The sequence below is a fragment of the Pristis pectinata genome, chromosome 26 (assembly GCF_009764475.1).
Source record: "Pristis pectinata isolate sPriPec2 chromosome 26, sPriPec2.1.pri, whole genome shotgun sequence".
Lineage (NCBI taxonomy): Eukaryota > Metazoa > Chordata > Chondrichthyes > Rhinopristiformes > Pristidae > Pristis > Pristis pectinata.
Genome location: NC_067430.1, coordinates 10,983,228 through 11,008,083, shown reverse-complemented (window position 1 = coordinate 11,008,083; position 24,856 = coordinate 10,983,228). Strand labels below are relative to the sequence as shown.

General features: G+C 43.5%; 1 protein-coding gene across 2 annotated transcripts in view; it reads right to left on the bottom strand.

Annotated features, from left to right (window-relative positions):
- The window catches only part of LOC127583526 (zinc finger protein 362-like), a 63,255-nt gene extending 44,012 nt beyond the window's left edge, over positions 1 to 19,243 (bottom strand). For both annotated transcript variants that reach the window (XM_052039610.1, XM_052039611.1), the window contains exon 1: positions 19,062 to 19,243. The gene's annotated coding sequence lies outside the window, so the exon portion shown is untranslated. The remainder of the gene's footprint in view (positions 1 to 19,061) is intronic.
- Positions 19,244 to 24,856: the final 5,613 nt, after the last annotated feature.

Here is a 24,856-nt window from a genome sequence, read left to right as displayed (position 1 = left end):
TAATCAGCTGAAGCACTGGACTCTGATATATTGTCCAAGATGCCTTTTCTCATGGGCGAGTCTTGGCATTGAAATGAACATGGGATCAGTCAGTCTGCCCAAAGCCTTCTCTCTCTAACCTGGGACACATGGAGGATGGTGTGTATATGGAATGAGATGCCAGAGGAAGTGGTAGAGACGGGTACATTACCACATTTAAAAGACATTTTGGAAAGGTATGTGGAAAGGAAAGGTTTAGAGGAAAATGGGCCAAACACAGGCAAGTGGGACCAACTCAGTTAGGCAACTTGGTCGGCATGGATGAGTTGGGCTGAAGGGCCTGTTTTTTGTGCCGTACGTACAGCTCTATAACTCTATGACACCATGCTGAATCCTGGTGTCCTTACCACCATTATCCGTGACAGCAGCAGATTTGCCTCCTCATCTCATTGCATCTGTCAAGTTCCCCATTTGCCTACAGTGCCTCCTCCACAACTCTTGAGATCCCAGCATAGCAAATGCTCGATGCTGTATGCTTTATCTGCAATTTGGTGGGTACAGAAATCAAAACACTAAAGCACAGAGAGGCAATGGTCAAAAACATGCTGAGAAAAAAGATAACGATAGAGAAAGAAGGTGGGAGGGGCAGTATCAGTCATGTCCAGCACTCTAGTTACATTTCCTGGAGTCAATTCAATGATGTTCAAATGATTTATCTTCTTCAGCAGGTGGGAAATCACTGCCACATAAGTACCCTATCACTGGAACTTACCATCTCTGACAGACTATCACCATCCTATCATTCCTTTATCTCCTTTACTCTCGGAGGCAGTGTCACTTCTGAGCTGAGGAACAGGAAGGCGAGGGAAGGGGCAGAATTTCTCCAGACGAGCCATCTCTCGGTTGTGCCGTTCCCCTTGGCATTGGTATTGGTTCATTATTGTCACTTGTACCGAGGTACAGTGAAAAACTTGTCTTGTCTTGCATACTGATCGTGAATTGACCCATACGATCAGTATGCAAGACAAGTTTTTCACTGTACCTCAGTACAAGTGACAATAATGAACCAATACCAATGCCAAGGGGAACGGCACAACCGAGAGATGGCTCGTCTGGAGAAATTCTGCCCCGTCCCTCGCCTTCCTGTTCCTCAGCTCAGAAGTGACACGGCAAGGGGCCCAACAGTGGATTTGCTTACCCTACCCTATCACTGAGATACCCGTGTGGAGCAGATGGTTAGAAACGGAGAGGAAAACCTGGAAACCATTTAGCTTACATTATTTCCAATTATAAGTATTCTCCTGATGCAGTTGAGTTAAAGTCTGTTTGATCCCATAGTTTTAAAGGCATGCATATGTGTGCGTATACAAAACACTTTGCAAAGAGTCACAGCACAGCAATCATAAGGAGGAACCCAAGATGGTTTCATTCTCCACTGCCAACCACCCCTCCTCTCAACAGTACCCCTAGCCAACTTACTCCTTCCAACTCTTCTCTAGATTTAGGGCAACACAGGACTGCAGATGCTGGAATCTAGATGAAAAACACGATAATGCTGGAGGAACTCAGCAGGAGGCAGCATCAGTGGATAAAAGAAGGCGGTCAACATTTTGGCTCAGGACCCTTCTTCAGGACTCCTGAAGAAGGGTCCTGACCTGAAATGGTGACTGCCTGCTCTTCTCCACGGATGCTGCCTGGCCTGCTGAGTTCCTCCAGCATCGTCATGTTTTTCATCTCTAGATTTATTAAATCTAATTAAATAAATAAGGAATTTTTTTTTAAATGGCTTCAATGACTGTAAATATAAAGCTTCTGGATTATCCTAAATACCCCCTTGATTCATTAATGTCCTTCAGGGAAAGAAGTCTGCCTCCCTTAACCAATGTGACTCCCAACACACTGGTACGGTTGGTTTTTAACTGCCTCCTTCAGGGATAATTAGGGATAGACATCTCTCTGGTCCTGGGTCAATGATACTATTCTCAATACTGCCTCCTTGTCTCACCCAAGGGATGGGGCTTCCATCAAATTTTCTGCTTTGTCTAAACCACAACAGTTCATGCTCCTCGGAGCCCCTATGCAACCAGTAGCCCACGTCCCTGTGGTGTAACCCCAGCACAGCAGGACTGTGGGTGGAGAGCTCTGGTGGAGGAAGAGACCAGGATATATGCTTTGAAAGGGAAAGCAGTGAATGAATTCATAGCAAAGGCTAAAAGAATTAAAGAAGGCGAGAAGCACAGTTTAGGAGTTAAAAGAGATAGAGGAAAGTCAGGATGCAAGACAGCAAGGGAACAGAGGCAGGAATATGGAGGGTGCTGAAGACCACTAGAGACCGTTAACCCTGTGTTCATAATAATATGCCAAGTACATTAATTAATAACTACAACAAGTACAATTATACAGTTATTAGATGTTTGCATTGGGGTTTATGGAAAACTGCATATTGTATAGCATACTCAAACTAATGGAGTTATAGGTCCTCCCCAGGTTGCAAACACCCGACTCATGTACAGCTCGTATATATGGCCGAGCATTTGAGAGACTGATAGGATGGATTTGCCAGATGCTGCGGGACTGTAGGCATCAGGGTTCCCACACGGTAGAAGTTTGCAGCAAGATCTGAATGGTTGAGTTAAATGCCCTGGTCTAACTACATGTTGCGCTTGGTTGGCTTATGTTTTTATGTTTTTATTTAAATATGTTGCCAGGCGGACATAGTTCCGACTTGCAAATTGTTCAGGTTGTGAACAGCTCTCGGGAATGGAACCCTGAAATAACCTGGGGAGGAACTGTAATTATGTTACTGCAATAATTATATCGAAGCATTTATTGTGTTCAGTTCTGGTCGCCTCATTATGGGAAGGATGTGGAAGCTTTAGAGAGGGTGCAGAGGAGATTTACCAGGATGTTGCCTGGATTGGAGAGCATGTCTTATGAGGATAGGTTGAGCGAGCTGGTGCTTCTCTTTGGAGAGAAGGAGGATGAGAGGGGATTTGACAGAGGTGTACAGGATGATAAGAGGCATAGATCGAGTGGACGGTCAGAGACTTTTTCTGTGTGACAATGGCTAACACGAGGGGACATAATTTTAAGGTGATTGGAGGAAGGTATAAGGGGGGTGTCAGGGGTAAGTTTTTTTTTTACACAAAGAGTGGTGGGTGCATGGAACGCACTGCCTGCAGAGGTTGTGGGAGCAGATATATTAGGGACATTTAAGAGACTCTTAGATAAACACATGAAATGATAGAAAAATAGGGGGCTATGTGGGAGGGAAGGGTTAGATAGATTTTAGAGCAGGATAAGATGTCAGCACAACATTGTGGCCGAAGGGCCTGTACTGTGCTGTAGTGTTCTATGTTCCATTTAAGCATCCCTGACCAAACACACATCCTACACAACAGCACAAAAGGTGGCCATTCAGCCCATCAGGTCCATATGGCACCCAGGAAAGAAATCCCATTACTCACATGCCCCCTCTAGTTATACACCTGCAATTTATTCTCTGTCAAGCTTATCAGCTCCCCTTTAATTCGTTTTACCATTAACCTTAGTAAGGGGGATGTTACAGCAGCCAGTTAACCGACCAGCATGGCTTCAGGATGTGGGGGGGGGGGAAAACGGGTGAAGCCGAGGGAAACCCACGCCATCCAGGAGAGAATGTGCAAACTTCACAGAGCAGCACCCAAGTTCGTGATCAAACCTGGGGCCCTGGAACTGCGGCAGCAGCACTAATGGTTGTGTCACCATCCTCTCTACATAAGGAGGTAGTTGGAACCACTAATCACTAATGCCTGAAGTAGACACTTCAGAGACATTAAGCACAGCTTGTAGTGAATTGATTGTAGATGAGAAGATGAAAAAACTGAGTAAATTTGTATTTGGTTAAATAATTATGTAGCTCTCTGAAAATAATTTATTGCAATAATTTCATACATGTAAATAGTTATCCAATGGTATAATTTAATGTATGTAGATAGTTGATGATTTCCATGAATTTATTACCTTTTTAAAAGGCTGAGCAATGTTTAATATATATGTGTGTACCTTTTAGAAGTGAGTGTATAGCATGTGGTATGACTCTGATACATTTTTGTACCTCTTAGTATCGTTATCCAAAGCCCACAACCCTTTAGAACAGAGTTCATCAGACAAGAACCACTGACACAAAAGATACTATTGCTAGAATCCAACTCCAGTCTGGCAGACTTTCATCATCCTAACCCTGGTCTTAACTTCCATTTTTTAATCTCGTCTTGGGTTGAGAGATTCATGCCCATTGTTCCAAACTCAATTTAAAATTAACCTCCAACCCCACCCCATCACAACTCCAACTAAATCATTACTCTTTAGCCTTCTTTCCTGCCGTCATTTTGTATTTCCCAATGGATATGCAATCCCCAAACAATTCCACTTCTCTCCTCTCCGTCAAGAACAACCTTAAACCCCCACCTCTCCCTCTCCCATCAGGCAGAAGATACAAGAGCCTGAAAACATGTAGCACCAGGCTCAAAAACAGCTTCTATCCCGCTGTTAGAAGACTATTGAACGGTTCCCTAGTATGATAAAGTGGACTCTTGACCTCACAATCTACCTCGTTATGACATTGCACCTTATTGTCTGCCTCCACTACACTTTCTCTGTAGCTGTGACACTGCATTCTGTATCGTTTTACCTTGTACTACCTCAATGCACCATGTAATGAATTGATCTGTACGAACGGTATGCAAGACAAGTTTTTCCACTGTACCTCCGTACAAGTGACAATAATAAACCAATTCTAATTCTGCGTGAACTTAAGCAGTAAGTATTGCAGACAAGGGCTACATCACCAAGACCCATCCTGTTCATATATAGAGGGTTATAGACTCAGCCAGCTCCATCACGGGCACAACCCTCCCCACCACTGAGGACATCAAGAGGCGGTGCCAAGAAGATGGCATCCATCACCAAGGACCCTCACCATCTGGGACATGCCCTCTTCTCGTTACTACCATCGGGGAGGAAGTACAGGAGCCTGAAGACCCACACTCGACGATTCAGAGGCATCTCCTGCCCCTCAGTCATCAGATTTCTGAACAGCCCATGAATGCTACTCGTTATTCCTTTTTTTTTGCACTATTTATATTTGTAATTTATAGTAATTTTATGTCTTTGCACTGTACAGCTGCTGCAAAACAAATTTTATACTATTTAAGTCAGTGATAATAAATCTGATTCTGATTCCTGTTCAGTACTTTCAACCAGAACCCATTAAACAGCGATGATGCTCTTCGCAATCTCAGGGTCAAAGCAAGCACCAAATGCAGATCCCCTGTCCCTGCACTAGCTGAGAACAGGATTCTGCCTTAGGTTCTCTGGCTCTCAAATGCTTGGTTGCATGTTAGATGCACTGATTGAACCATTGGGCGATCTTGTGTGAAAGGTAATGGTTTGTAGCATCAGGAGAGTTACACAGATGAGTACACTGCCAGTGCTTTTTTTTTCCCTGGGACTTGAATTAGTTCTGTAGCTCAAAATAACTTCCACATTGTCATTTTATTTCCATCAGAGCCACCGCTCCTGCTGGCTACAGAAGCCATTTTCTGACATTGCTGTTAGACCCACTTCCATCTGAAGATCACAATCCCTGTTTCCTGGATTTGTGCGAGGGCAAAGTTCAGATCCACATCACCCTGCTCTATGTGGCGCTCCCTGAAACCTATCTGGTGGTTCAAGACTGGAGAAAAATAGATTTTTCACTTGGAATTCCCAGTTAAAATGATGCCATAACTATAAATAATTCAGTTGGAGGTACAGAATATTACATGGCACAGTGGGACTGGGGATCAATCCCAGCTCTGATTGACGACTTACAGGTTTCCCAGTTTCTACCAGCAAACCACCCCACCATTACCTCATGGCTGACTGTAAGCGGCCAATGCTAAATAAGTCGAGCAAACTCAACTCAGTTTATAATGATCTCACAACACTGCTATACAACGTTACTGAGACCAGGTGAGTGGTTCATGTGGGAAGTGTCACGTCAATGCATTGGGAAGTGTCACGTCATTTGACATTAGGCCTGAAATGCATGAAGGTGACAGAAGGAAAGAAAATGTGTGATCACATACCCAGAAGTAATAGTAATCTTGCCCCAGTGTGAAGGAGGTCTGAGGAAAAAAAGGTTATCACATGATTGGACCAGAACTGCATCTTGCATCCCTGTTGAGCAAGGATTTCCACTGGCACTTGGACCTAATGACTGCACAGGTAATGCATTGCATCTAGTTCCCCATCTCTAGGTTCCCTCAGCTTGAAAAGCAAGAGAAATTCAACAATTGAGGCCTCAGGCCCATAACTATATTCTGCTAAACAGCCATTAACATGAAATGTTAACCCTCTCCACAGATGCTACCCGACCTTCTAACTACTTCCATCATTATCTGTTCGTAAAGTAAAACTATGATAACCTTGGGATATGGTACTGTGAACTAGCAGATTTTCCCAGACAAATGGATGTTACTCCTATTAATGGCCAAATGCATTTTTATTTCACGTTCTTCCACAATGTTACACAGTGGTATAAATTTTCCAGTGAACCCAATGTGCTTAGAGGGCGTGGGAAATACACTCCAGACCCTGGCTCTGGCTGCAAACCTACGGATGTTCCTGATCCTAGTGTTCTGGACCCTAACCCCAGCCACACACTCGGCCCACAGTCTGACCCTATTCCCAGCTATACACCAGACATGGGCTCTAGCTGCACTACCCACTTGCAGTCTGGACCCCCAGCTCACATTCCAGACTAACGAGTGAGCAAGATCCCAAACCACCAGGATCTCCAAACAGTCAGACACTGGCCGGATTAACAGAGTTTTATTGTATTTTTTTTCTGTTTCTTCAAACTCTTGACTTTTTTTCAGAAATATACAGCAACAAGTTAGTAAACCAGAAGGATGATAAGAATTTGCACTTATATACAGCGCCACTTCAATTTCCCAAATCACTTCATTCCAGTAAGTTATATTTGATGCTAATCAAACTGTGCACAAAAAGGTCTCATAATCAGCGGATGAGATGGCTGATGGCCTGACCCGTTTTTAGCTGTACTGCTCCAAGGAGACAGTTGCCCAAGACACTAAAGAAAATCTTGCTCTTCTTTGAAAGTTGAAACCACAGCTTTACACTCAGCTGAACAGACTGTGGATTTGTAATGCAAGATATAATCTTATGATTATATTTGAGACAAAACAGGCAGATTAAATTCACCATCCTGTGACCAAACAGGAGGTCTGTCTCAAGCAAAAAAAATAAGCTACTGGAGGAACCCAGCAGGTGAGGCAGCTTCCGTTTGCCTCCACGGATGCTGCCTGACTCGCTGGGTTCCTCCAGTAGCTTATTTTTTGCTCTGGATTTCTAGCATCTGCAGTATCTTGTGTCTCCGGGAAGCCTGTCCAGTCAGCATGACAAAACCTTAAGACTCTCCCCATTCAGAAATCACAAGGACCCTTGTAGTTCCTTAAAAGACCCAGACAACATTCAGACACAGGCTGATAAGTGGGAGATAACATCTACTACATAAAAGACAGAGCCACCACTTACTCTTGACATTGCTTCATGTTACCGTTGCTGAATTCCCCAGTCAGCAACATGCTGGGGGTTACCACTGACCAGAAGCACAAATGGACCAAACCGTATGTACATTGTGGTTACATGAGCAGGCCAGAGGTTCGCTCTCCTGGGGGTTGCATCTCACTGCTTCTGCCATCCATGAAGCAGAAGCCAGAAGTGTGATGGAATATTCTCCATCTGCCTGGATTAGTAAAGCTTTAGCAACACTCAGGAAGCTCAAAACCATTCAAGACAAAGCAGCACACTTGACCGGCACTCCAACCACTCTCCACCAGAGGTTACAGTGGGTATTCTCAACAAAATATTCGCACAGGCTACTACGACAGTTCCTCCCAAATCTGTGGCCTCCACCGTTAAGGAAGAGGGGCATCAGGCACATGGGAGCACCTCCACCTGTAGATTCCCCACTGAGTCACACACAATGCTGATTTGGGATTATATTGCTGGTTCTTTGCCGTCAGTGAGTTTCAATCCCAGTACTCCCCACATAACACAGCAATGGTTCGAAAAGGCAGTTCACCACCACTCTCCCCAAAGGCCATTACTGATAAACAGCCAGTACTGGCCTTGCCAATGGTGCCCCCATCTTGTAAATTAAGGAAAAGAAAGAACCTCTTTCCTTTGACTGAATTAATACAACGTGGCCCCAGTAATAAACACTGTGGGATGCCTTCCACATCAACCTTTTCAAAATGTTTAATTTCGAAACGGGCTATCTAACAATGCAGGAGTCCCTTGATATTGCACTGAAGTACCAGTATAGTAGTGGAGCCAAAAACCAAGCTACTTTTGACACTGTACAATCAACTAAATGTTAGAGGTGCTTCTATGGCTCAATCTTTTGTTCTGGCCAGCAATAATGAGCTTTGAGCCCCATATGTTAGGTTTTGTAATTTCATTAAATACACAGCAGCACAATGAGAGTTATGCTTGTAGAATTGCTGCTGAAGTCATTGCAACTACCGCAATCCACCTTCCACCTTTTGCTGTTAATCCAGTCCAAGTTTTCCAGATGCTCCTAACAGTTCACAAAATGTAGAATATTGAAAGAGCCATCTAAAATATTTCCAAAGAACTTGTGCTTCTATTGCATTTAAGATTATATTTAAATCCATTCAAACTCAGATTCTGAGTTTGCTCAGAAATTATAAATTACAATGGAGAAATAGTTGGTGCATATCCCCCTAGGTGTTTGTAAACAAACTTTGAAGACATCAGCTCCAACTAAATATACTGCTAGCAATTAACCACATTAACTAGTCTTAAGTAGCACAATAGCTGAGGTGTTGTCTGAAACCTCCAGCAAGATTGTGGTACTTTGGTGCACACTGGTCTTGTCCCTATCAAACTCACTGTTTAAATACTTGCAGATTGTAAACTGATAAGATCAATTGAAAGTTAATTGATTGCAGTAATTGCCTTGGTCAGTGGGTGTCTTAATCCCTTTAAAAACTGCAACACAGCATGATGTTAGGTAACGATGGTCGTGGGGGGTGGGTGTGTGCCCAATGGAATGACTCAATCAGTTATCCACTTTGGGCACTTTGAGTCTGTGATGTGGAGTGATTGAGACATTTTGGATGAAGTTGGAGAAAAAGGATTCTCAATTTTCCTCAAAGTGATGCTGCACTAGAAAAGATTGACTGTAAAAAAAATATAAAGAGCCAATTTAGAAGGAGGCCATTTGGCCCATTGAGAAGATACTAGTTCTTACAGCAATCACATCAATCCGACTGGAGACACAAGAGGCTGTTGCTCCAGATTCCAGCATCTGCAAACAAGATGCTGGAGGAACTGCGGAGGGAAACGGACAGTCAACATTTCGGGTCGAGACCCTGCATCTGGAAGGGTCTGGATAATGGGTCTCAACCTGGAACATCCATTCCCTCCACAGATGCTGCCTGGCCTGCTGAGTCCCTCCAGCATCTTGTTTCTTGCCCCATCAATCCTATTCCTTCTCTTACATATAGGCGACACGGTAGTGTAGCAGTTAGCATAACGCTATTACAGCACCAATGACTCGGGTTCAATTCCTGCCACTGCCTACAAGGAGTTTGTATGTTCTCCACGTGTCTGCGTGGGTTTCCTCTGGGTGCTCTGGTTTCCTTCCACATTCTAAGGACGTACAGGTTAGGAAGTTGTGGGCATGCCATGTTGGCGCTTGAAGAGTGGTGACACTTGCGGGCTGCCCCCAGAACATTCTCAGTAATGCAAAAAAGCAAATTTCACTCTGTTTCAATATACATGTGACTAATAAATATCTTAAATATATCTGTATCTTCTTTCTTTGTAACCTATTCTGTCTCATAACCATCAACTCCTGCCTTCCCATACCCTCTTCACCACCCCCCCCCCCCAAACACACACTCAACTCTCCTACCACCAACCTACACGGAGGGTGATTTACATGGCCAATCAACTCACCAAGCAGCAGATCTTTGGGCTGTGGAAGGAAAGAGGAGAACCCACATGGAAAAATAAACTGCACTCAGACAGCCCCAGGGTTCAGGATTGAAACAGGAGTTGAGGCAGCATCACTAACTGCTGCACCATTGTAGTCTGTTAAGATTTTAGTGGTCAGAAATGAAGGAAGAAGAACAGAAATGGAATGGAGACACAAGAGACTGCAGGTGTTGTCAGAAATGCAAAGGTCTGGGGTGTAAGAATTTGTGGTTACCGTGTGCAACCAGCACTGAGCTGTAATGTGATCTTCCACTTCCTCTTGAGCAGTCCCTTGGGATCGAAGACGACTTGCTTCCAGTTTGGTTTTGTGGGTTCTGAGATGGCTCACGAAGGCTACTGCAGACTCTTCCGCAGATGGAGCAGGAGATGGCTTACAGGGCAGGCGGGTGGGGAGTTCCTGTGAGGTGCACTCCTCACACAGGACTTCTGTTTTCACTGCCTCATCATTGAATAGCCACTGCCCAGGCAAACACAAGAAGGAAGTTTGATCCATGAAGTCACAAAGTAAAAGGCACTTAGAAATGAAATATTTTTTGGTGACAGATTTCTGCTTTTTAAGCTCGAGGAAGAATCTTATCCTAGTTACAGTGAGACAGGATAGCCAGGTCTTAACTGTGACCAGAAAGGAATTCTGGGTTGGAACACTGAATGAGAAAAATGTCTCACGTCCAGTGCATATTAACAATAGCACAAAGGAAACCTTTAGACAAAAGTGGCACAGCCAGCAGAGCTGCTAACTCACAGCGCTAGAGACCCAGGTTCAATCCTGATCTCTGCTCCGGTCTGTGTGGAGTTTGCACCTTCTCCCTATGACTACATGGGTTTCCTCTGAGTGCTCTGGTTTCCTCTCACATCCCACAGATGTGCTGATTGTTCAAGTTTATTATTCAAGTTTATGGTCATTGGCATGCATACTGGGCATAAATGCCATGAAAATTACCTTTTTGCAGCAGCAGCACAGTATATTACCAACAGGACAAACTTAAATTAACATAAATGATACATAACTTACACGACAAAATCAACATAATATTAATGGAGACAAGAAATTCTGCACATGCTGGAATCTGGAGCAATACACAAAACATGCTGGAGGAACTCAGCAGGTCATGGAGGGAAACTAACAGTCGACGTTTCGGGCTGAGACCCTTCATCGGGACTGGAAAGGTACAAGTTTAGGGAGAGAAAAAAGAAATATAGTTTGAGGTAGTGTTAGAGTTTTACAGGTCGATTCAAGACCTGGTGGCAGTGGGGAAGAAGCTGTTGTTGAACCTTGAGGTGTGGGTCTTCAGGCTCCTGTACCTCCTGCCTGAAGGCAGCAACAAGAGGGCATGGGCCGGATGGTGGGGATCCTTCATGATGGATGTTGCCTTCCTGAGACAATCGCCTCTCGGAGATGACCTCAATGGAGGGGAGAGCTGTCCCCATGATGGGCTGAATCCACCACTCCCTGTAGCTTCCTGTGTTCCAGTGCATTGGAGTTTCCATACCAGATCATGATGCAACCAGTTAGAATGTTTTCCACTGTAGATCTATTAAAGTTTGTTGAAGTCTTCGATTACATGCCAGATCTCCTTGAACTTCCAAGAAAGTAGAGACATTGGCGCACCTTCTTCATGGTTGCATCTATGTGTTGGGCCCAGGACAGATCCTCCAAGATGCTGACACCCAAGAACTTGAAGGTGCTCACCCCTTCCATTGCAGACCCTTCAATGAGGACTGGTGTGTGTTTGCCTGATTTCCCCCTTCTTAAAGTCCACATCAGTTCCTTGGTTTTGCTGAGATTGCAAGGTTGTTGTTACGACACCTCTCAACCAGCTGACCTATCTCACTCCTGTACGCCTCTTCGTCACCATCTGTGATTCTGCCAACAACAGTAGTGTCATTGGTGAATTTGTAGATGGCATTAGAGGTATGGTTAACCACACAGTCACAGGTATAGAGACAGTAGAGCAGGGGGCTAAGCACGTGTGCCTTCATTGATGGTCAGTGAGGAGGAGATGAGGTTTCCAATCCGTACTGATTGTGGTCTCCCGGTGAGGAAGTCAAGGATCCAATTGCAGAGGGAGGTAGAGGTCCAGGTCTTGGAATTTTGTATGGTTCGTCGGTTAATTGGCTGTTGTAAATTGGCCTTAGTGTGTCAGTAAGTGGTTGAACCTGGGGAAGGTGTGGTGGGGGTGGGGGTGGGGGTGGGGATGGGCAATAAATGGGTGCTTGATGGTCAATAAATGGGTGCTTGATGGTCAGAAGGGTCCATTTCTGCATCGACTGTATTTTTATGAACAGCCATCACAGAAATGGATCAATGTGGAAGGAATCCCAAGAACAGTGAGCTTCCCAACTTAAAAAAAAATATATAGTTAAGCGGAAAGCTTGAGAAGCAAGAGAGATAATTCAGCAGCCTTGCCATTCGTTTTAGACATGTTCATCTTTTATTAGCTGTCTCCATGACAGAGAAAGAACAGGGTCCATAATCAACTAAAAATATCTTTGGAAAACAAGTCAGGAAGGTTGTTACAAAAAGGCATACTTCTCTTTGCACAAACAGAACACCAAATCAATCTTAAGGTTTTTCGAGCCTTTAAAAATAATGATGAAAGATCTCTCCCCTGAAATGGTGATTGATTCTCTGCAGATGCAACCTGACCTACCGAGTCTTTCCTGTGAATTCCATTTTAATTTTATAAAACACTAGTTCAGATTCACCTCAAACACAGAGTTCCAGTCTGGACGCTGTACTTTAGCTAAGGGAGACACAAGAGATTCTGCAGATGCTGGAATCTGGAGCAACACACACAAAATGCTGGAGGAACTCAGTTGCTGCCGAGTTCCTCCAGCATTTTGTGTGTGTTACTCTAGGTAAGGGTCAAGGTCTGTGAGACATTTGCTGGATTGGTACAGGGGAGGAGGGACTCCAGAAAGGTGGAGACAGCAGCAACAGCATGTTGTCCGAAAAACATTAGAAATACGTAATGGTCTTGTAACTCTGGCCCCTCATATCTCCTGCTATTCAACGACATTACAGCAGATCCTGTGCATCACTTTCCCACCTGATCGCTATAACTCTTGATTCTTTTAATTAAGCTGAACTTTGAATGCACTCAACAAATCCGCATCCACAGGACATTGGTCGAGAGAATTCCCCAGATTTACAATCCTTGGAATGTCATTCCTAAAGGGCCGATACTTTATCCTCAGACCAAGCTCCTAGTTCCAGGTTCTTTAACCAGAGTAAATAGTTTCTCAACATTTATCATGTCAATCCCTCTCAGAATGTTATATGTCACAGTAAGATTAATTCTCATTTTCCTAAACTCATATGAGTTCAGGCCAATCTTACTCAATCTTTTCTCTCACGACAAACCCCTAATCCAGGCACCAGTTGAGCAAATCTATGCTAAACTGCCTCGAAGCCAAATCTTTTTCTTAATCAGTTCCTCAGGATCAAGGGTGACTTACTTCCACTCTGGTTTTGTGGGTTCAGGGGTGGATAATGAGGTCAATGTGGAAACTGCAGACACTTCCGCAGATGGGCAGAATGGGTGGGTGGATAGTTTTTGAGGTGATTACCAATCCCCCAGCAGCACCTCTGTGTGCTCCCGATTCATGGCCTTGAGGTTTTTTTTTAATATTATTTACAGCATGGTAACAGGCCCTTCTGGCCCAACGAGTCCACACTGCCCATTTTAAACCCAAATTAACCTACCCGTTATGTCTTTGCGATATGGGAGGAAACCGGAGCACCCGGAGGAAACCCACGCAGACACGGAAGAACGTACAAACTCCTTACAGACAGCGACGGGAATCGAACCCCGATCGCTGGCGCTGTAATAGCGTCGCGCTAACCGCTACGCCACCGTGCCACCTGTTCTCAAGGTTTTGAGTGGACGCGAGCCAAAGATTCTCAGCAGGCAGGGGAGGAATGTTGAATTTCTTCCAATGGACTCAGAGGGCATCCCTGAATCTTTTCCTTTGTCTGTGTGGTAATCTCTTCCCATGACAGAGCTTGATCAGGCATGTGAGCAACATGGTCTACATGACAGACTCAACCAAGTCTCAGTAATGGGGATTTTAGGGACCAAGGCTAAGCCTATACTTTCTTAGAGAACTTTACAACAGGGTATTCTAGGTGTGGTCTCGACAACATCCTACCACAGCAAGATTCTCCTACCCTTGTATTACCTCTCACAGTCACACCATTTGTCTTCCTTATCATTTGCTCCCTTTGTACATTTACTCTCAGATTTTCATGAACCAACACACCAAGATCTCCAAATTCCCTGAATGCCAAGTTCCTGAATTTGAAAAGTGTAGTTATTGGAAAGTTAAGTAGCAAAAGAGATAGTTCAGTCATGCCACCAGGATGGACATGTGCATTTTTAACTGAACAACAAGCATCTGCCATTTCAGGCCAACTCTCTCAATCCACCCATATTCTCGACCAGAGAATGTGATGGGATCAGATAGATATATAGTTTATTGCAGGGTAAATAACCTCCAGTGCCAGGAAGGTCAAAATTGCCAGGAACTCAAATTCTAGATGGAGTGAAGAGCTTTGTTTTTAGAAAGACAGTGAGCCACTGTGACTTTTTAAAAATGCATCTGTTCACAGAACATGAATATTGCTGTCAGCATTTATTGTCCATCCCCAATTGCTCCTGAAATGAGGTGGTTAAGAGACAAACACATCGACGGGCTTGGATTTCCTTCCATGAAGAACATCCCTGGTGGGTTCAAATTCATGTCTCCGTATCAATGGTTTGAGCCTCTGGCTACGAGTCCAGCGGTTTAACCACAAGGCTACTGTACCCCTTATGTTGTGGTCTGGAATTCAATGCCTGAATGCAATGTCAAAAAGAAAACATTCCAGGAGAAGACTTTACTGAGTTATGGGAGAAAGAACAGAAACAGATGGAACCTGCAAGGATGGTTTGACCAAAGGGTTGACAAAACCACAATGGTCTAAACCTTTTGGGTTCTAGACATCACTTGCAGTTGTTGCCCATTCCTAAATTCCGTTGGGAAGGAGCTGGTGTTGGAATGTTACGGTCCTGCTGGTGAAGGCAACCGTCTATTCCAGGATTTTGACACGTTGATGAAGGAACAGCCACACATTTCCATGTCAGGATGGTGTTCCTGAATTCCTGGGAAGGCGCTGTTGGAGTGGGCTGGGTGAGTAATTGCAGCGCATTTTGTAAATGGTATACAGTGAAGCCATGGTACACCAGTGGTGGAGGGCCTGAATGCCTAGGGTGGTGGATGGAGCCTCAATCAAGCAAACTGCTCAGCCCTCGACCCTGCACTGATTTATTTAATTATTTCCACATTAAGGAATAAATTGGAGAGGGAAAATCAAAATGTTAAATCAAAAATGAGTAAATCTTGGAAAATTTACCTCATAGCTGGAAGTAGGAAATGATGTTGACCAACCAACTTTTCAGGAACTCTCCATAACTTTCAATCCATTTAAGTGAGCAAAACTATTTAGTCCCCGCTCTCAGACAGAAATGATTGAGTCCACATCACATCTGCTGACTCTTGAAGGACTGCAGGATCTTTGACACCACTACCCAACCAGAGGTCAATTTCTGTGTTGACCAGACTTTGAATGAAGGAGAACTGACTTATCATTTCTGAATTCACCTGTTGTCTGATTTAATCTGACTCTCTGCTACTCACGTAGCCAACACATTAAAGAAATATTCCAGAGCAACACACGACTACAGGTTGACGAAATTAACCACAATATTTATTACAGTTTTCTAAAACACTGGTTAGGCAGCATCTGGAGGATTGCATTCAGTTCTGGTCGCCCCATTATAGGGAGGATGTGGAGGCTTTGGAGAGGGTGCAGAAGAGGTTCACCAGGATGCTGCCTGGATTAGAAGGCATGTGCTATAAGGAGAGGTTGGACAAACTTGAGTTATTTTCTCTGGAGCAGTGGAAGCTGAGGGGAGATCTGACAGAAATTTATAAGGTTATGAGTGGCACAGGTAAGAGTAGACAGCTGGTATCTTTTCCCCAGGATTTAAATGTCTAATACTGGAGGGCATGTATTTAAGGTGAGAGGGGTTAAGTTCAAAGGAGATGTGCAAGGCAAGTTGTTTTGACACACACAGAGTGGTGGAATGCGCTGCCAGGGGTGGTGGTGCAGGCAAATACGAGAGGCATTTAAGAGGCTCTTTGATAGGCACATGAATGTGCAGCGAACGGAGGGATGTGGACATTGTGTAGGCAGAAGGGATTAGTTTAGTTAGGCATTTAATTAGTTCAGCACAACATCATGGGCTGAAGTACAATACAGCACAAGAACAACTCCATGTTCAATGTTTCCAAAGTTTGATAAAGTTACTTGAAACAAAATGGAAAACGCAGGAAAATACCAGCAGATCAGTAAAAAGGGAAACAGAGTTAATGTTTCAGAGCAATCACAACTGGGGTTATTGACCCGAAACATTAACTGCACCCTAATGCTGCCCAGCTGGCTGAGTGTTTCCGGCGTTCTCTGTTCTGAAGGAGCCAGGGAATAGGATAGCCTGGATTCCTCTGTAGAGAGACGGGAATGGCTTGATGGCCCCCCACAGGGTCCTCTCTTGCTGTACTTATTCTAGTTTGTCTCACACTTCCAACATCTGCAGTATTTTATTCTTGAATTTCTAAATTTGAATAATATTAAATGGAGCATTAGATAGTGGCAGTGAAATCTGAGAAATTATTTTGACTGGGATACTAATCTGAGCATGTGATAAGTTTAGAACTCAAGAGCAATAAAGTGAATGCTGGAGGCCTGAAATATAAACAGAAAATGCCAAAATACTCAGCATATAGGGAGGGAGAAACAGCATTTCAACTCAATGACTTTCCATTAAAACATGAAATATTAACATGCTCATAGACTTCAGCAAACAGAATGGCTGAACACAGAGAGAAGTTAGGTTGCAGATACCCAAGATAAAAACTTCCTCCTCCCCACTGCCTTCCACATAAACAACATTTCACCAAAATGAAGCCTCTACAGTTATTGGATCAGGAATTCCTGTCAGCTGCCTGTCACCTAATGACTCCCGCAAGAATGATGCACATTGTCGATGTTAGGTAGGGAGAAGATTGGAGTCAACAGTGATGCCCCTATGGTGGAACATCCTGCAGGATTTCGCGTCTTTCGATGCCTCACTAGTCAATCTTTTTCATAAGATTCAGTGTACATTATGTCACGGCATTCAATAACTATTAAAATGAACTGATTCCCCTGTGTTTGATGGTCTGTTGTGTTTTGCATGCAAAGCACAAGTGACAGTGTTAACTATTAGTTAAGAGCGTTTTGAAGTAAGGACAGATCAGAAACAGGAGGTAGCACTGCAGTAAAATATTCACACATTTTTAATTCCATATATTGGTGGAAAATACTAAATCACTACTTGCCTGATCACGTCAGTAGGAAGTTTTGATAGTTCTACACAGAATCGTGATACTTGTAAAAGCCAAGTACTTTTCCCTTTGACAACTAAAAACACTGAAAATGTACAACATTTACTTTCAAGAGTTCCATTATATATCCCAATTATAGTCCAGGCTGCACAAAGGCTCCAAATGAGCAGAGTCACAGTGAACAACAGTGCTCACAGACAGGGCTCCAGCCCGCCCAGAAACCCCTCACCGATCCAGACCAAAACTCAAACCGTTACCAACTGTCCACGATGACCACTCCAAACAAGGAACCAACCTGTCCAGCCATAACCTCCTGACTAAACACTGGCCAGAGTGATCACCTACCTGCCCAATCAAATCGCTTGGGCTACATTGAGCACCAAACCAACTACCTTCCTTACAAACAACTTGCTCGGTCAGGCAGACTTAGAGACCCTCTTGGCCCCCTGTAATGGTCTGATTCCCCAGATTCTGCAGGACTACCTGAGAGAGCCTATTCCAGAAAGTCTTGCCAACCATGCCATTTCAATTCGTTAATCTCACAGCAGCAACACAACAAAATACTCTGCCAATGCAAACAAGCCCACTTTTGTTTTTAAATAAAGTTCTGACATACATTATATCCCAAAATATATTCAGAGGCTATTCTTATTTGCAAGTGCATTTTGCATAATTCGGTTTTAATCCCAACTATTTATTTAATGCAAATCAATTCTTGCTTTTCATTTAACACATTATAAGATGAACACAATGTGTTTAAAAGTCACATTTTCTTTTAAAAATATGCATATATAAGAGTTGAATCTTTTTTGGAAAAGCAATACAAAACTTTTGAACATAGATTTTAAAAACTTCAATCTTTCAAACCCTAAGCTTGAATTTAAATTTCAAACTAAAAAAAACTTTAGGTAAAACTTATTATTATTAGTTTTAAAACACCATTTCAAAGGACTTTTTAAAAATTGTGTAAAGACGGTTATATGGTTTATTTCTCAAAAATCAGTTGCAATTAATCAAGATTGGTATTTTCTTAAATGCAAATTATACTGAATTGTTACAAACTTTTGCAAAATCAAAAAATGCAGTATGTTATAATATTGCACGGATTGCCTCAGCTGCCCTTGTGCACCGCCTCTCCCACATTCTCAGACTGTCTGGAGTTTTTTAAATAAAAAAAAGCGACAAAAGAAAAAACAAAAATGGCAGCCAGTGTTTAAAAAAGGACATAGAGTCGCCATATTTTGCAGGTCCCAAAGTAATGAAACAAAAAATAGCGATCTGCTCGGATCAGCTCTAACATTTGCATGTCTGATGATTCATTGTTTACGTGCGATTTAAGAATTGCCAAGGGTTTGAATCGCCCGGCACACACACAAAAAAAATTCAGACGCTTGAACACTTCCTAGAACACGCATGCCTTGCATTGCATTTGAATGCAAAAGCCAAAGATCTGAAAATACTGTGACACTTTGCATGGAGCAAAACATCGCCTCGCCTCTAATCTCGCCTCTGCACCACAAGCATCGTTTGCACTGAATGCAAAAAAAACAAGTTTTGAAATCACAGCATTGCATACAGACCTTGCTTGCAAATGGTCTTTTTTTAAAAAAAAATAAAAGGGTTGCGATGATCTTCGGGCTTGTTTCAGGCAGATCTCATCTTCCGGGTCGCCTGCAATTCACTTCTGGTTACTACAGGCAATGAGGGGGTCTGGGTCTGGGAAATCAGTCCATGAAAAGTAGTTTAGTACCACGATATTTCATTGACACGCTCAAGGTAACATTCCTCACTCTATAATTCTTACTAGTGTGTGAACATCGGATAGGTCCTTTATATATGCAGAAGTTAAATATGTGCACTGGGCTGGAACCTACAGTCATTCAATATCATCTTGAGTATCATTTTTCCAATATTTGTCTTCAAAACCTTTTAATTAGTGCAATACTTTGCACCTAGGATAATTTCTGGAGTATTAACACCCATATTCTCAGACCTTAAAAACAAATATTTGTCTTAAAAAATATATCATGTAATATTTAAGTTCAAAGTATGCTGGTTTTGGGGTAGGTTTCAATGACTTGCATTTAAATCGCAATTTTAATGTGGGAAAAATCCCAAAACATTGTAATGTCAGAAACTGATCCCAAGCCAAAGAAGGGATTGTTAAACTGGAAGAGCTGGGTCAGGTGTTAAGGAAGTTTGCAAAGTTGGAGAAAGGTGCAGAGAGTGCGGAAGGGGCTCCAATCCACTGATGGCACAAAGTCAATGATGACCTGAATTTAAGAACATAAGACACAGGAGCAGGAAAAGGCCATTCGGCCCATTGTGCCTGCTCTGCCGTTACTGACAGACTTGGAGGAAAGATGGAGGAGGTTACAAAGAAAGAAGGGAGAGACCATGGAGGGACTTCTGCACACGGATGACAATCTTAAAAGGAGACATTTGGGGACCGAAAACTAATATAAGCCATCGAGAACATGGATGGTAACTGCTTAAGATGATGCATGTTGGTATTAGTGTTACACACATGAGGTTAAATTTATGAAGGGTGAAGATAGTAGACAGGAGAAGATAGGAATTGTTGAATCTGGATATAACAAAATCATAGTGAGGAGTTTAAATTGAAATGGGGTGAGGCAGGGACGGAGATAGAAGAAGTGAACCAACTTGATAATGGAGAGGACGGGGTGTTGGAAGCTCATCTCATGGTTAAATAAGATTATGAGCAACCTGTTGTGTATCAGAGTGCTGGCAGGGAGAGGGATGGCGTTAGATATAGTGAGACAAATGGTGGTGAAGCCACACTAGCAACTTCCTCCTAGGCCCTGACGTGTTTCCGATGCTGTCACTGAGGGGCCCCATTCAGCTCCTCCATTTCTGGCCTCTTGTAGATCCTGTGGTGTTATCTGTCAAGCTCCCGCGCTCTGGAATTCCCTCCATAAACTTCTCTTTCTCTGGACTCTTTAGTCCACTAAGATGTAACTTAAAACCTATCCCGTTGACCCACCTTTTTGGTCAAAAATCTCCTTATATGGCTCAGTGTCAAATCTTGGTTGCTGACACTTGACTTAATGTTAATCATCTAAATGAATGAAAGTTCTTATCATTTTCTTTCTTTCTGCAGAACAATCAAATCGCAGTGCTGTTGGATGAACTCCATTCCTTGCTTTGAGAAAGATCCAGGCCACATTTTGTTGTATGCACATGAATAGATTCCCATTTGGAGCACATGGTCAAGGACGGTAATAATAAACACCATTGGAGCCGTTTTGCATTGAAGCATTTGCTTATTTTTTTTGTGTATCTGGTCCAGAGCTGAAGTGCCTAACTCTTGTTATTTCCATCCTCAACTATTTTTTGTCAATTTTTTGCTCTCTCTTTTGCTGAAAGCAATGAGTCTTTAAAGATACCAATCCATGTTCACTGTCAGTCCAATAAGGTCGAGAGGGTCAGCAAGCTGAAAGGGTTCAGACGGAATCGAGGTCGGAGATAGGCTGTACAGGAGTGAAATCAGGATATGCTTCTTTACGCAAAAGGTAGCAGAAATCTGGCATAGATGGGATGACTAGCCAAAGTCTTTCCCCCAAGGTAGGGAAGCCCATTGCTAGAGGGCACAGGTATAAGGTGAGAAGGGAAAAATTTAAAGGGACCTGAGGGGCTACTTTTCCACACAGAGGGTGGTGAGTATATGGAATGAACTGCCAGTGGAAATGGTAGAGGCGGGTACAATTACGACATATAAAAGGCATTTGATTACTTACATGGATAGGAAAGGTTCAGAGGCCTGTGGTCCAATGGGACTAACTCAAGCAACTTGGTCGGCATGGATGAGTTGGGCTTGTTTCATTCTGTACAGCTCTATGACTCTATAACTTCATCCTCCTAGAGTGAATGGTGGGTCAATTCAAGTTATCCAGAAATTGTATTTATTTGTTTGCAAGATATGGATGTCTCTGGCAAGACCAGCAGAAAAATGAGAAAATAGGAGCAGGTGTAGGTCACTTGGCCCCTGAAGCCTGCTCTGCCGTTCAATATGATCATGGCTGGTCTGCCCCCAGCCTGAAATCCTCTCCCGTGTCAGTTCCCCAGAGCCCTCAATTCCCTGACCTTTCATGAATTTATCTAATTCCTCTTTAAGTGACTCCACAGCCCTCCAGTGTGGAGAATTCCAGAGCTTCAACACCCTCTCCAAGAAGGAGTTCTAATGCACATTGTTTTTGCTCTCTTGAACACTCCCAGGGATAGTTATGAGCTGACCATTTGGTGCATCCCAAAGTTACATTCAGCCCAGACCGAGTAAGGATAGCAGGTTGTACAACTGTATAAGTCGTTGGTGAGACTACATTGTGTCCATTTCTGGTCACCCACCTATAGGAAGGATGTCATTAAGCTGGAAAGGGTGCAGAAAACACTTACAAGGATGTTACTGGGACTGGAGAGCTTGAATTATAAGGAGAGTCTTTTTTTCCCGAGAGTGTAGGAGGCTGAGGGGTGACCCTTCTAGAGGTTTATAAAATCACAAGGAGCATAGATAAGGTGAACGGTCACAGTCTTTTTTCCAGGGTAGGGGAGTCTAAAACTAGTGGGCATAGGTTTAAGGTGAAAGGGTAAAGATTTAAAGGGGACCTGAGGGGCAAGTTTTTCACACAGACGATGGTGGGTATAGAACAAGCTGCCAGAGGAAGCTGTAGAGGCACGTATAATTACAACATTTGACAGGTGCATGGATAGGAAATGTTTAGAGGGATCCGAATGCAGGCAAAAGCGACTAGCTCAGGTAGACAACTTGGTCTACCTGAGCAAGTTGGGCAGAAGCACCTGTTATTAGTGAACATACTGGGTGGACTGACATCGATTTTCATTAGGTAGGTATATCGAGGGATATGGTAAAGGCAGGTAAATAGGACTGAGGTATGGAATGTCCATGACCTAGATGATCGCGGAGCAGTTTTAATGGCCTTGTTCTGGCCCTATCGTCCACCGTTAAGGCATCACCAGCGAACCTCTTTTCTTTCCAGGTGAGGGCAGTGAGAATTGAACAGAAATTGAACAGAAACTGCACCTTCCAGCTATTATCTTCTTTTCCAATCCAGGGTCACCAAAAGCAATTTAGAGTCCTTCAACTCTCTTTCAAAGTGAAGTAGCTTAAAATAGACCATTGATTAAATCTTGGACATTGTGGTAAGTATGTCTCAGCGCCACATGTTTTTACTCCCCCTCCCCCTATCTCTTGTCAGGAGCAACATAACAATTTTGTTCACTGTGGTAGCCCCCTCCTGCCAAAGCCCACCTTCCAACTTTTCACGAAGGGTCCTGACCCAAAACGTTGACCACCTGCTTTTCTCCACGCATGCTGCCTGGCCTGCTGAGTTCCTCCAGCATCATCATGTTTTTCGTCTAGATTCCAGCATCTGCAGTCCTTTATTTCCCTTCCAGCTTTTCATGATGCCAGCTATTTTGCCGCTGGGTTGTTCTCTGAGATTCCCCATACCCCTCACCCTACCCTTGGTTGTTCAGCTCCTTTGCAGTTCTACTTAAATTGTTAGAATTCAGCTCAGTTTTATTCCCACTCAGCTCACCAGCCAGAGTCGAATGCAAAACATACTTGCACAGTGAGAGCCTCAGGCCAATCTCTCACCTGTAGCTTTTGCAAACAAGCTGCACAATGCACATCCAAGTCTCCCGACTACCATATTGTGTGATGTTGCCTGAAGTGGGATTCAGTGCTGCTTCCTCCCCTTTAACTGCTCATCAACAAGAGGAGATCAATGGGATGCAGAGCTGCCAGTTTCCATGTCATAAGAGGGAAGGGCCCTGGTATAATTCACCTGTATTATGATTTCCCTGTTTGCTTTTCTTGTTCTTTGAAGTGGTAACTGAAGTCAGGAGCTCATGGCATGGGCTTTGTGTTACATGTGGGAATGCATTCTGGCACCCCATGTTGTAGCATGGATAGCAACACAAAATCTAGACCGACGCTCAATGCAGCACGGAGAGAGTGCTCCATCTTTCTGCAAAGTCCTGTTTTAGATCAGACATCAGACTGCAAGGACAGAATGAGAATCAGAAAGGCTGATGATCGCCCAATGTTTAACTCCATTCACAGCTCCTGAGCAATGGAGCAGCCTATGCCTGCACACGGCCAACCTGGTCAATGTCCAGGCATTGGCTGATAAGTGGCAAGTAGCATTCACACCACAAAAGTGCCGGACAATGGCCATCTCCAATAGGAGACAGTCTCAGCACCAATCTATGACATGCAATGCCATTTCTATTGCAAGTCCCCCACCATCAACATCCTGGAGCGGGGTCACCAATGACCAGAAACTCAACTGGACTAGTTGTATAAATACCGTGGCTACAAGAGCTGCTCAGAGACTGGGTACGCTGCAGTGTGTGACTTGCCTCCTGATACCCCAAGGCCTTTCCACCATGTAAAAGACATGAGTCAGGAGTGCGATGGAACACACTCTCCATTTAACGGGATGAACGCAGAGCCAACAACTCTCAAGAAGCTTGGCACCATCCAGGGCAAGACAGCCCACTTGATCAGCACCCCTTCAACCAACCTATACATTCATTCCCTTACCACTGGCACACTGTGGCTGCAGTGTACCATCTTCAAATCGTGTTGCAGTTACTCATTCAGGCTATTCTAACAGCACCTTCCAACTCCATGACCTCCACCATCAAGGACAGGAGAAGTAGGTGCATGGGAACACCACCATCAACAGGTTCTCTTCCAAGCCTCACGTCACCCTATTAAACCAAAGTCCCATCAGCTCTCCCAGCTTGAGATAAAAGATCCCTTGGTTAAATTTCATAGTATCTCTCTATGATTCTAATATGTCCTGGCCAGCACTTATCCCTCAATCAGCTCCATTAAAATCAATTGTCTTACAATTACTATATTGCAGTTGATAGTAATGTGTATCTGAGTTTCCTGCCATATATCAGTGTACGCTCTTCTAAAGTACTTCACTAGCTGTTAAGTGCTTTGGGATGTCCCAAGGCCATGAAAGTCTTTTCCTTTCTTTCTCTATTTCTTGAAGTGGTCTCATGTAAGACATTAGCAGGCTCTGTGGCCTTAGGCATACAGTTGTGAAGGAGCGCTGCTGTATTCCAACCAAGGCAAAATAGATCACAAAAACACATGGTGCATTCACTCAATATTACTTACAAGACTGTAGCAAGAAAACATAAAATTTAGATTAAAATTCTTAACATTGAAGATTATATTTAGTTAAATGGCCCCATTACTAATGCAATCACAAAGAATGCACGCTAGCGGCTCTACTTCATTAGGAGTTTGAGGAAATTTGGTATGTCACCAAAGACTCTTGCAAATTTCTATGGATGTACGGTGGAGAGCATT